The sequence below is a fragment of the Pipistrellus hanaki genome, assembly GCF_964339955.1.
Source record: "Pipistrellus hanaki genome assembly, chromosome: 1".
NCBI lineage: Eukaryota > Metazoa > Chordata > Mammalia > Chiroptera > Vespertilionidae > Pipistrellus > Pipistrellus hanaki.
The window spans coordinates 63,498,032-63,511,885 of record NC_140503.1 but is presented as its reverse complement, the minus strand read 5'-3'; positions in this window follow the sequence as shown (position 1 = coordinate 63,511,885).

Genomic DNA, 13,854 nt, shown 5'->3' with positions numbered 1-13,854 from the left:
TGTTCCACATATAGACATTGATTAGATAAATGTCTATTAGCAGCTCGTACAGCAGGTGTGGCAAGCTCAGAGAAGTCCCTGTGTTCTGTCTTTTTAGGTGCTCTCGGCACCACCTTGAGTGAAGCATCCTCAAAGCAGACATGCAGGCCTCCGGAACCTTGTAGCCCACATCAGACAACTGGAAATCCTTCGCCGAGGCAGCTAGACACAGGATCACTTAGGGATCGAGTCAGGCACTATCCCTAAATAAAAGGCTGCGGGCTTCACCGGACTCTCATGCCCTCTTCATCAAAGGTCAGGAATGGCTCTACTATTCGGGCCAATCTATATATCTGAATTCGTTGGCTAGAACTGCCATTTAAAAATATATACCACAGACTTGGAGGCTTAAAAACAGGAATTTCTTTACTCACAGTTCTGGAGTCTAAAAGTCTAAGATCAAAGTGTTGATCGGAAAAACGGCGGAAGAATAGACAGACGTGTCGCTAGTCTTGACCTGGAGCAGATAGAAGAGCTGAGGGTCACATGAAGACTGTTTGTTGGTGAGTTGAGGGACAGCTATACTCCAGGAGACTGCAGGGAACTGCTGGACGGGGCACCCCTGACCGGGCAGCCCCCACTGCTTCTGGGTTCCCTCCAGGAGCAACAGGCTCCGACGTGGAAACTGCACCACCTTGAAGGGGAAAGTAGATGTCATCTGATGCCTGAAAAGCCCGGGGAATCTACGGCACCCACCAGAGGGCTGCGAACCCCAGAACAAACACACAGATCCAGAGGAGCTCTACACTCCACCACGGAAAGGTCAGATTTCGCCTGGGATGAGGTGAGGTATCTGGTCCTGGCGGGAGAGAGAAATGCACACACTGTGGGAGCTGGAGGACCGGGGAAAGTCTGCGCCTGGAAAATTCCGTGGCTTTGGGGGCTGGTGTGATCCGTGAACGTGAAAGAGGGTGCTCAGAGCTGCTAACAGAAGGGAACTCTAAAAAGCAACCCATTTTGATCTGACGCAAAAGGACAAGCCTAAAAATTTTAAAAGTGTGCCGGCTACTTAGAAAAAAATACTGCACAGACTTGTACACAGCCCCAGAGTTGCACACTTACACTGGCTCTTCCCGCCCCCCCCCCCCTTTAAATCCTTGCTTCTGATTACTAAGCAAAATACATAGAATCACCCAATTGGGGACACCCTAAGAGATTTCAGGGGGAAGTTGTTTTCCTGGAACCTGGGGATCAGAGCGGGGGATAATATCAGAGAACCAGCTCTGGAGCAACCCACTCCCACAAACCAGTATTGAGTGCCACAGGGAAAGCAGGATCTAAGCACTGGCTAGAGAGGACCCATAGACCCGGAAGTCAATCCAGAAACACTGCCACCCAGGGGTTGAATCACAAATTGACTCGTGTAAACACAAATAAAGGAATACAAGAAATTAAGACACACTGCCTGCTTAAAAATCAGGACAGACTTACAACACTGAGGGAACAGTGGAACACAAGGAACTGCAATACTGTCCTGACTAGGAAACAGGCATGCCAAACAGAACAGTAGAGGAAGTGAATGATCTTCATTGATGCACATTTTTTTACTTTTTTTATTTTTTTAATCTTTTACATAAGAAACTATTTTTTTTCTTTTTTCCTCACTCGATTTTACCTTTTTAATTATTACATTTTTATTTTTAATCAGTATTATTACTACTACTATTTTAACTTTTTTTTAAAGTGTCATTTTATTTTACTTTGGGGATTAGTGTTCTACATTCTATTTTCATCTTTCCTTTAGCATCATTTCACTCTATCTCAACTTTACTTTTATGCCATCATTATCTTGCTAACTTTTCCCCTTTTGATGTCCTGTTTCTCTTACCCTTTTCCTGCTTTAGATTTTCCTTATTCTTTCTTTTTACCCCATCAAATTTCATCCTACTTATATATCTAATTTCCAATCCCCTGCTCCAAGTCCATACACACCTCTCTCTTCTCTGTCTTCACCTTCCAAAAAATTGTTTTTCTCTCTGTCCTTTGTTGTTGTTTGCTTGATTGTTGATTATATCAAATTTTTATGCTTGTTTTGTGAGATCATTTTGCTTATTCTTTTTGTTTGTTTTTTGCTTCTATTTTCCCTCGCCTCACTTGATATTAGTTGTTGTTTGTAGTTTATATTCACCTCTAGGTACTTTTTGCTGGCATTTGTTGGGATTAGTGGTTATTATATTGGAGTTTTCTCCTCATATATATAGTTTGTTCCCCTCTTCTTTCTTATTCTCTTTATTTTCTCTCTTACTTTTTTTTTCCTTTTCCCAATGTCATTTTTGCACTTCTTTCTTTTTTTCCCCTCTTCTTCTTTCTCTCCTATCCTCTAATTTGCCTTTCTCTGGTGGTCACCTATATTTGGGGTTATTAATATCATGAATACATTTCTGTTCAGTGCCTTGTGCACTGTAGCTGGTTATTTTGTATTTTGTGCCTTTAACTCCACACAGGAGAGAGAGAACTACATAACCAGACACCCAGAGAAGAGAGACCATGGGGAGACAAAGAAACAGTCCACATATGAAAGAAAAGCAGGCATCACCAGAAAAGCAAGTAAACAAAATGGAGGCAAGCAACCTGTCAGAGAAAGAATTCAGAAAAATGGTCATAAGGTGGCTGAAAATAATGGAAGACAAATTTGACAATATGTGTATGAACCAAGAGGAAATAAAGAACCAAGAAGAAATAAAAAATTACATCGCTGCTATAAAGAACTCAATAGAAAGCATCAAGAGTAGACTAGAAGAAGCGGAGGACTGCATCAGTGAGCCAGAAGATAAGGGAGGAAAAAATACCCAAGTAGAGCAGCTTCTAGGGAAGAAAATTAAAAAAGCACGAGAGCCAAAGGGAACTTTGGGACAACACAAAACAAAATAACATCCATATGATAGAGGTTCCAGAAGGAGAGGAAACTGAGCAAGAAATAGAAAACCTGTTTGAAGAAATAATAACAGAAAACTTCCCTGATATAGGGAATAAAAAAACCCACACAAATCCAAGAAGCTCACAGAGTCCCAAGCAAAATAAGATCAAGGTGTCAACAGGTTTGGTTTTTCCTGGGGCCTCTGTCCTTGGCGAGCAGACAGACTCCTTCTCACAAGTTCTTTCCTTATGCATGCATGTCCCTGTTATCTTCCTGTCTAGACAAACTTCCTCTTCTTATAAGGACACCATTCCTTGGATTAGGGCCACCCTAATGATTTCAGTCTAACTTACTCATCTCTTTAAAGATTCTTTTTCCAAATACAGCCACATTCTGAGATACTGAATCAACATAGGAATTTTGGGAGGACACAGGTCAACCATATTAATATCCTAAATATTGATTGTACTGCTATCAAAATTGTATCAATAGCTAATGCTCCTCTTGCTTATTCCTAAGTCACTAATTTTCATAGTTAAAATACATTCCTAACTGTTCCTATGCTAATTAATGAACTCTCACCTGTGTCTTTATATCACTAGTTTCACAACCAAATAGGTACAAGGCACCCAGATGACAGAGCCGAGTAGCAGGGGAGGTTAGTGAAGTGAGTTTCTGGCTTTCATACTGAGAGATGATGACTGTATAATTGGGCTCCTTTTCACAGTAGCTGTATTCCCCTTTAGATTTCAGCAAACACAGTGTGACATCATGTGTATGCCAGCTGCAAATCTAGGGGCAGCCAATTATCTCAATAGGGAATCTACACTCAAGGATTAGTTATAGGGTAACACTCAGGACACTACAAAAAAAAAAAAAAATGCTCCAGCCACCCAGAAACTGGTCAGTGTCCTTACTGGAGCAACCATGTGTGGTGGTTGGCCATATTTCATTATTCCAAGTGATTCTCTGCTTCCCAGAGAGACTGTGAGTTACCTCACACATAATTCTTATAATAAATCCTTTTTCTGCTCAAAGTACCCAGATTTAGTTTCTTTGCAGTCATCGGACTGATACAGTCACCAAACTTTGCTTTCCAGGAAACGTATATAGCATACTTTATTTTTAGAAAACATACATAGTGTAGTATAGGGGTCTCCTCTCTCACACATGTAAATCACAGGTTGAGCATTTGATGTGCTTGCATTTAGATGCATTAGACCCTCCTCCTGACATGGCATGAACTAGAGAATCATGCCATGTCAGGAGGAGGAACTGTAACAATCATCTACTGCAGATGAAGAAGCAGAGTCCTAGAGAGAAATGTTTGCTTAAATCACACCTCTTTTCATCCCGGCTGCCAAGAGGATTTTATTTTTATTTATTTTAATCCCCACCCGAGGACATGCTTTCACTGATTTTGGAGAGAGAGGAATGAGATGGAGAGAAAGGGGAACACCAAGGTGAGAGTGAAGCATCAACAGTTGTCTCCCATATGCACCCTGACTGGGAATCAAACCTGTAACCTGAGTATGTGCCCTGACCAGGAATCAAACTGGTGACCTTTTGGTGTATGGGGCGATGCTCCAACCAACTGAGTCACTCTGATTAGGGCACCAAGAGGATGTGGTAACTCCTATACTTCATTCCATAATTCTTAGAACTTAAGAATTATTTTTATTTATATTTAATCTCTAAACCTATTAAAGTCAGTCTGAAAGATGAATATAATGGCTTTTCTTAATTGTTGGGGTTATAACTTGGTAAATAAAAATTTCTATTTCTGTTTAGACCCATAACCCAAGGTGGAGAGAGGTATAAGAGAAGGAAATAGAACTGGGCCTTTCGTAGAAACATGGGCAAGCCCAGGTGTGCTACCTGTGCAACCTTTTACCTTGGCACAGACCCCCCAGCCTCAGCAGTAATTCATCACACCTTCACTCGGGCATGTTTTGCTCTGTTTCATTTCTGTTTCAGAAAACAACTCAGCTAAGCTTTGGATCAGCATCCTTTGAGGTGGCAGCAGAAGCGTCGTTGGCTGGGGGACTGAGAAGGGAACAAGATCTTCATGCCTGAACCTGTCCCACATGTCTTCCCAGCCAGGCCAGGCCAGCCTGGAGGAACTGCTATTTTTTATGAATGTCATCTGGGGCAATTCACTCCTCCGTGTTTGCCATTCAGACATAAATATGGGTGGAGAGGGGATGTCTCTCTCTCTCTTTCTCTCTCTCTCTCTCTCTCGCTCTGTGTGTGTGTGTGTGTGTGTGTGTGAGAGAGAGAGAGAGAGAGAGAGAGAGAGAGAGAGAGAGAGAGAGTGTGTGTGTTTTAAACCTAAAACAAAAACTATTCAAAGATTCAAAGAAAATACATGTTGTCCTTAGATCTCCATGAAGCACATTTTCTGAATTAGATGCATTTTTCACAGAGAATTAGTCTTAAAACCCCTGTGAGCTTAAAAATAGACTAACAACTATTTTCTAAGCCCCATCTCTTTGGAATTTAAAGTGTTTTTATGAGTGGGGATTGTTTCTGTGCAGATTTAAGAAAATAATTTAATAATTTCCCAAACTACCCCATACTTTAAGATTTACTCAGGTTAATAATACAGCTTATCCTGGTTATCCATTCATTCATCCATTCGTCTACTTTTTGAGTCATAAGAGTTGACTGTGTACCTATCAGGTTCCAGGCATTGCACTAAGAGAAATATATAGGAAGGTGCCTAGAGCAATTCAGAGCAGGATATTGATACACAGGCAAATTGAAGGTACCATGATTTAAGCTTCTGAGATTTTTGGACTAATGAAAGCTCAGAGTCTATGTTGCTGGCAAAAGTTCAACAAAAAGAGATAGCACACAGAACAATCCACAGTGATATCCATCAGCCAAGAAACCTCAATTCATATGGCCGTCCAAGAAGAAAGTTAATTACTGGCTTCGGTTAATTGCTTTCCTGGCTCTGCCATGTACTCTTTACACAAGGAGGCAAGAGAAGGCAGAAAGGAGTTGAAAGAACAATCCTTCCAAAATACACTAGGGAAGAATCAAAAACACAGATGTTCCTCTCTGTGGCCCTTGTGACTAGGCGGATCCTCTTGCCCAGATCCTCTAAAAGGCTTAGTGGAAGCAAAAATGGTAGCTGTGAATGTTAACACATTCATTAGATTTTCTTCTGTACCCAAAGATCCAAGGCTTTCTGAACAGCCTTTCAAGACCCAGCTCAGACAACGTCTCTTTAAGAAAACCTTCTGTGACCTCTCCACCCCAGACCCTGCACACATAACCAGGCCAGGCCAGGCCCTTAGTGCTCCCACACATCATGCTCGTCCCTCACAGCTCAGTCCTCAGCATCAGCATTGTGTGCTTGTGTGTCTCTCCCTCACGGGCCAGGTGGACATGGGTTAGGTCTTTGGCACATAATACATGATACATAATACATAGGTCATGACATTTTCAGATCATAAGTTTAAGGAAAAATAAAAACAAGATATTTATTGCGTAGATTTCAATAATAAAGACTATCTTACATTCATAAACAGGGGAAAAATAAATCTAGCATATGGTAGAAGATAAACAATGACCTATCTCACAGGGTATATGTAACCCACCACATCTTCCAAATTGCCAAGGGAGAGGCAATTAGCCGAAAGATAATTCAGCTCTAACCACTAAAGGTGTGGGGTCCGTTTATTTTTAATAGTGGGGAGCATTTCAGAACAGGTTGCTGACGCACGTACACATGGAAGGCTCCATGATGTGATTTACTGAAATCTTGGACCAATTAAAGCTTCAGTTGTTGGAACTCACTCTCCAAACTTTGCAAGGTTATTGCACATAGAGAATGTGTGAGGTTACAATCAGTAAAATTCAGACACGTCAATCTGAAACATTAATTGGGGTGTGTAATTATGATTCTGCTGTACAGTAATTAGGTATTAGTGGTAAGCAATTCATGCAGACTATAATAATTAGCACAGCTAAGTCACACCCTGCTCTGGCTTAGCGTATGCTCCGCTATCTGTGGGACTGTCAGTGTCTGCACTGGCGGATATGATGCGCACAGTGAGGCCTACCACATATTCACATAAGCATAGACGCCAGAAAATAAACTCTGTGCACCAGCACTGGTCGCCTCTGTGAGGACTCAGACAGTGCTCCCACCCTCTTCCCCCTGCAAACTCCCTCTTATACCCTCCTCCAGGAGAGGACACAAGGGCCTGAACTGTATATAGTTTTGGGGGTCTCCTTTAAGGAATGTTATATAAAATTATGAATTCAAAATTAAGCAAGAAAAAAAATGAATGTTTCTTTAAATCAAGAGAAGTCACAACAAACTAAAAAATACTTCAAGTAGCAAATACCACAACTGTCATAAAATCCAGAAAACATAACAAGGTATTTGTATTATGCACTTTTGTGAATCTTTTCCACAGACTACCCTCCCGCTCTGTAGATTCCAATCTTTGTTCCTCCGCCAATGCATACAAGCATCCAGCGTCAGAGACCATAGGACATGTATGTTATGACACAATCTCTAACCTTATGCCTTCATGTTAGGATGTCAGGTAGGCAACAGAATTGCTCATGGATGCCATTCTAATGCAAGGATGGCTAGCAATTACTTCACTGTATGTAGACGTGACTGCAAACCATGTAAACATACCTTTTTACCAGGTCCCCTTAGTCAGATACAAAAAAAAACACGACAACAACAACAACAACAAAAAAACACGCATGAAGTCACTCTAACTCTTGGACATGAGAAGTGTGACTGAGGAGACAAGTTAGATTGGAAAAGTCAGTGGTTTACTAGTTGTGGTTAAAATATCTTACTGCTGTAAGTGTCACTAAATATCTGAACACATCATAGGATGTAATACTTCGGAAGGAGCCCAGATACATGAGCAGCCCTGAAACTTAAGTTCTCTCAGTGTGTTGGTGAATTCTGCCCTCTTCCCAGGCCCCCTCCCGTGGAATCAAACCCCAAAGTACAAGCCCATCAAGGTCATGAGGCTCAAAAGGCCAAGCATCGTGCCTGAGGGAAAGACAGACAGACTGACAAGGGAAGCAGGAAGAGTGAAGTCATACCGAGACCCTCTGTCTTTGAGTATTGAGACAAAATAGGATGGAGGAGGTGGTTGGAGTTCTGGGGGAAATGGCATTTTGAACTCAAGCAAGTGGACTCCAGGACTTTGAATCATGATGAGGTAAATGCTTGACATGTGTTTTTGCAGTTCATCCTCACTACAGTCTAAGGAGAAGGAAATAGAGAGGGAGCTGGGGGGGGGGGGGGCAGAAAAAGAGGAGGAGGAGGAGAGGTATGAGGAGGAAGGAAGGAAAAGGAGAGGGAGGGGGAAGAATGAGAAAGATTAAAAGGAGGAGGAAAGGGGAAGAGGAAGGAAATGAAAAAGGGAGGAAAGGGGAAGAAAGAAGAAAGAAGAAAATGTTGGCTCCACAGCACACTTCGCTGGGAAACAGCAGTGTTTATCTTTGGTATTAAAATGAAATCAGAAGCTTTCTTAAGACTACACTCATCCTCCTAAATTAGAAAGAGTGACAATCCTTCTGGCTCAGTTCTGCAAAATGCAAGTCGTCATGATCTCACCATTAAAAAAGGGAAAACGAGAAAATCTTCTCCCAAGAGACTGGTATCACTTAAAACAAGTGCCCAGTAACCCGGCCATGTGGTCGCGTCCACATTCCCGGTGGCATGTGAGTCTTTCATCCAGACTCACATTGGACGCCAATCTCCATGTCACATCCAATCTTCGAAATTCTTCACACAATAGTTGGGCTTTTCTTCGTGTTTGCTTGTCTTACTCTTTTAACTGACACTCATAATTTTCTTCCAGGGAAAAGAGTAAAAACAGAAAATGGAAATATCACTTAATCTGGACTGCACATGTGAAAACTGTTCAGAAATTTTTAAGAAATTATAATTTATAAATAGGAGGCTTGAGCAGCATGTCGAACCTCAGGGAAGCTACATTCTTTGGGAGGAATGTGTTTAATCAGCTTCAGAGGCAAAATCCCTGGTGTAGGTCCTAGAGACTCCATGGCTGCATGGATCTATGGACTCACAGACATGGTCAGTGGCAGGTTCCCCTGGAAGTCACTGGATCCCAGACTGACTACCTAACCTACCCTGTGGGTGAAGCCCTCCAGAAAACATGCCGCAACCATCTCAGTAACCTTCCAAAGTGTTACAACCCTTACTTTTAGGAAAAAGACTGCTATTACTCCACATCCTTTGTGAAAATAAGAAGAGAGACACCTTTACAAACTTGACAAGAAGAAAAGGTACAGAATTAATGTATGTTCTTTTCTTCTTCAAGCTAATCTGTACTTTGCTTTAGCCCCTTAACTGTCTGCTTGGCTCCTGGACATCACCAAGGTGCTCCCCAGGCCCTTCAGTTGTGGGCAGAACCACCAAACATCCATCTACAAGGAATGGTCAGTGCTAGGAGGCCACAATGTCTCCACAGAACCTGCTGAAGAATCAAAGTGACTCTCTGTTGCATTCCAGTTCAGGTCAGTCTGAAGTGAGGAATTTCCATCCCAACCTCGATCTGAAATGCAGCACCCCTCGCAGGAGTGAGCCCGTCAGAGAGTCAGGACACCAGGAAAGTGGGGACACCAGGAAAGAGGGGTCACAGAGGGGATGAGAGAGCCCAGATTAGCCTTTGGTTAGCAAGCTACTTTCAGGTTCTTCTGCTCTGTCTTCCCTCCCTCCCTCTCCCTATCTTCTTATCTTGGGAGCATACTTTGCTCCTAACTGGCAAACTAGAAAGTATTTCTGCTCATTTTAACTTTACTCTATGTAAACTGTTTTAACACTGAAACATCTCTGAAACCAAGGTAAGTGAACCTCAAAGGGCAGAAGGATATAAAAGGAAGGACTTCGGCCTGGAGGTCAAGGCAACTGAGCTTTTTCTCTGGACTTTGAGAGACTCTGTGACTGTTTCCAAGTCACTTCACCTCTTTGAACCAACTTCTTCATCTATTATCCGAGCGGTTGGACTAGATGGCTTTCTTGGTTTAAATTTTTTTTTATTTTATTTTTTGAATAAATTCAAAGCCCTGATAGAGAGAGAAGAAACTGGGACACAGGAAGTGTGATTTGGACTCATCAACTTAAATCCCATTGATGGTTTCCCGGCCCCCTTTGCCCCTTTATAAGGCTCCTTCTAAATGTGTGGCCGGCTTGTGATATAACAAACACTTGAAAAAGGAAACATTTATATGCTGAAACCCTAACCAGCATATACTGATGGTGCCTCAGAAGGACATCAGGATGACACAGCATAAAAGTTAGAGAATAAGCATAGAATGTGTAATGTGGTGACTTCAGTTGACCATATGGTATAACTGCAACTTGTTAACATAGTAGAACTAAAATTTTCTCATTAAAACATAAAAAAGCAGCCAGAGAGGCTTCTCCCAAACACAAGGTTTTCCATCATCAACAATAAGTAACTCTTCCTCCTTATCCAAACTACTAGTGGGTCATTTATCAAAGACGGTGCTGGGTTTGTCACTATCACATATTAAGGGGCTGTTCTCCATCTCCTCACTTTCCTTCTTGCTCATCCTCCCCACTTGCATTTCTGAGCCCGGGCTGAGATCTCACCATCTCCTTTTTCCATCTTCTTGCCCCCATATCCTCTATTTCCTAGCAATCGATTTCCCAGCTCCTTCACACTGGACCAGCTTATCCCAGGTCGTCTTTTCTTTGTGAACCCACTGGACCATATCTCAAGATACTAACTAAGACAGGGTGAAGTCAGAAGACATGCTCACTCACCAGTCAGCAGTGAGAAGTGTTTGGGACTTGAGTGGCTCCTGGCAAAGGGACAGAGAGCGGGGAGAATGGTGCAACTTTTCTGGGAAGCACTTCAGTAACATAAATGAAGACTCTAAAACATTTTTATTGTATGACCTCATCTTCCTTCGCTTATCTTGAAGACATCAGAAGAGTTTCAAACAAAGTATGGGTGAAAAGGCAATCTAGACAGAGGAAAAGGGGCTGTGTGAGTTCTGATGTTTAAGTAACAGAGAACAGCAAATTGGCTTTAATAATAAGTACATATGCAAAGAAACCTGGAGGTACAATGGCCTTTAGGGTTAGTAGATTTAGCAGCTCAAAAATGTGGTCTATATTCCAAAAAATTCAACAGGAAGAAACACTTCCTAGCTCTTTCTATGAAGCCAGCATTACCCTAATCCCAAAACCAGATAGACACTACAAAGAAAGAGAATTACAGACCAATACCTCTGATGAGTATAGATGCTAAAATTCTCAATCAAAGGACATGTATGCATGCATATAAGCATAACCAATGGACTCTAGGGGGGTGAGGGCATGTGTTGGGAGGTGGGGGTAGCTGGGGAGAGGTCAATGGAGGGAAAAGAAGACATAGGTAATAATACTATGTGTAATACTTTAAACAATAAAGAATTTTTAAAAATGTGGTCTAACAGAGGTTCTTTCCATCTCTCTGCTCTTCCTTCTCCAACAATAGTCATATGCTGGGTTTGGATCCCCTAGTGGCCAACAGCACCAAACTGCAGTTAGCTCTTTCCAAATGGAGACAGAAAAAGGCTGATTTCCAGCAAACCTCTCATTAGCCAGAACTGAGTCACAGGCCAATTCAAAATTAATCACTAACTAGCTGGGAAGCAAAGGATGGTAGTAGAAAAGGTAGTTACCCTTAAACCAATAGTCCTACGGCTTCCCACTGAGATCAATTCCCTGAGTACACCGCTTTAATTCTGTAGGGAAGGGGCAATGTTTGGGAGTCAATCACCTCATCCACCCCCCAAATCCGTTGGTAACTTCCCTCTGGCTCTGATCATGAAGGCAGCTGTACTAAGACAACTTTCACCTGTGATCTAGGGAAAATGGAATGAATTTATGATGTCTTCATTTTAGAGATGCTATGATTTGGGTCTATTCTAAAACATGATGATTTTGGCTGCTCCTCACTTCTAAGAAATTTTCCACTGCTGAATATTTCCAGCATGTTTTAAAATCCCTACATACAATCACAGCCCACCTAGCTGTTCTTGGCTAAACAAAAGTTTTCCTCAATGATCTTGCTCTCCTTGATCACATGCAATTTTTAAACTAGCTGTTACTGACAGTCCTTTCCTCCTATTTACTGGCAATGTGCTTTAGTCAACCCCACATCCAATTAGAGGAACTTGGAAAAAGGAAATCCTAAAGAGAAATGCCATATGCCTAACAATTTTATTTTCAATAAGTAACCCTCAAAGATGGCAACTTGGCAGGGAGAGCACAGGGCCCTCTCCCTGGAAGGCCCATCACTTGGGTCCATGTCAGATTGTTGGCCTGAAATCCGGCATTTGTGTGCTGAGGATACACACACATTCCAGGGACAACATCCTCAGCATCAAAGGTGTATGTTTTCTTTCCCTTTATCCCTTTCCTGCTTCTCGCCAACTGTTCAGAGCTATGTATTGTAGGTCTCTGGGGAATATCTTCAGCACACACTGACCCACAGCAATGTGGGCAGTTCCTAGAACTGCCCAGACAGCCCCTCCACTTCGATCTTTTTCCCACAAGAACATCTGAGGTGCCATGGTTTGGGGAAGGCCTTAGTGAAAAAGCTCCTGGAACTCTGTCAGCCTTCTCTGACAAAAAAGCTCTTTCCTACTGCCATATAGGTCACCTTCCTATTTGTAAAGTATGTAGAAGGTTGAAAGAAGGTCCAAGAAAATTCCAGAGGAATTCCTACAGTCACGTAGTCACAAGAGTGGCGAGGCTGAAGGTATAGTCCAGTGAGCTTCTACTCCAACCACAGGGTTAGGGCAAAGGAGATGATCTTTTTACAAAAAGACGGGTGTATTCTATTTTTGTGGACCTCGAGCCCTCAGCTGACCTGCATAAAATTAGCAGGCGTGCCAAAGGAGCAGGGGGCCGTAAGCTGGCCGCTCCTCCAAAAACCGTTCCTAACAAAGGACCCAGCATCATGATAAGTAGTAGCAAGCGACCCAAAAAAATTACCTTTCAAGGAGCTAACAGGATAGGAAGAAGAAAGGGGAGGGGCATGCTAACTCTGGAATCTTCAGATCTGTTCGGATGAGTCATTACCTATGACTTCCACAGCAGGCATCTGATTTGACTAATCATCTGATAGAGACTTTTATTTCTGCCCCTCAACATGTGAAACCTCTCTGACCATGGGGTTTAGTTATTACTTAAGCAACAAAACAAACGTGTGTCTTAGAAACATACTTGTCATCTTCTAGAAACACTTGATGTCTATTGAGCAACTAGAAAGCGCTCACTCGGTAACACACACACACACACATGCACCTTGTCACACAACACTCCCACACGCAAAAAGTGAAATTGCTGCGTGATGAATGTAAACTCGTGGGTGTTTCCAGCAATTAGGAGTCCTGCCAGGTCCGTGTGCTGAGTCGGGAGGTGAACCCCGGGGCTTTCCCAGCCTGTGCCCTGTGTCTCAGGCCAGGGGACCACAGCAGGGAAGTGTGGCTGCCGGACACCCCGGCCCAGAGAGATGAATGGAATTCCAGGCAGCTGCAGTCATGCTGGCTTGGGACAGTGGCTCAGAGACCAGACTTCCAATGACAGACGCTTTATGAGGCAGCGCTCATGGCAATTGGTGCACCCACAGAAATGTAACCCACACCTCGGTTTCGGGAGCCGAAAAATGAAAAGAACGTTTAGGGGAGGGGGGGGGGGGAGGAAATAAAAAAAAAATAATAATAGGCAGAGGGCAATTTATGACTCTGTGAGTCTGTTCTGTAAATAGTTTAAGACTCTGAAGCCAGATGGTTCTGCAAACCCTCCAACCAGGAGTCACGTTAAGAAGCACGAGTGGACACAAAAAAACTGTTTTTCAAGACAATTTCAGTTCTGGCTTGGGGGAGCTGGAGACGAGCTCCCTCACATTCCTGACTAGAAAGAA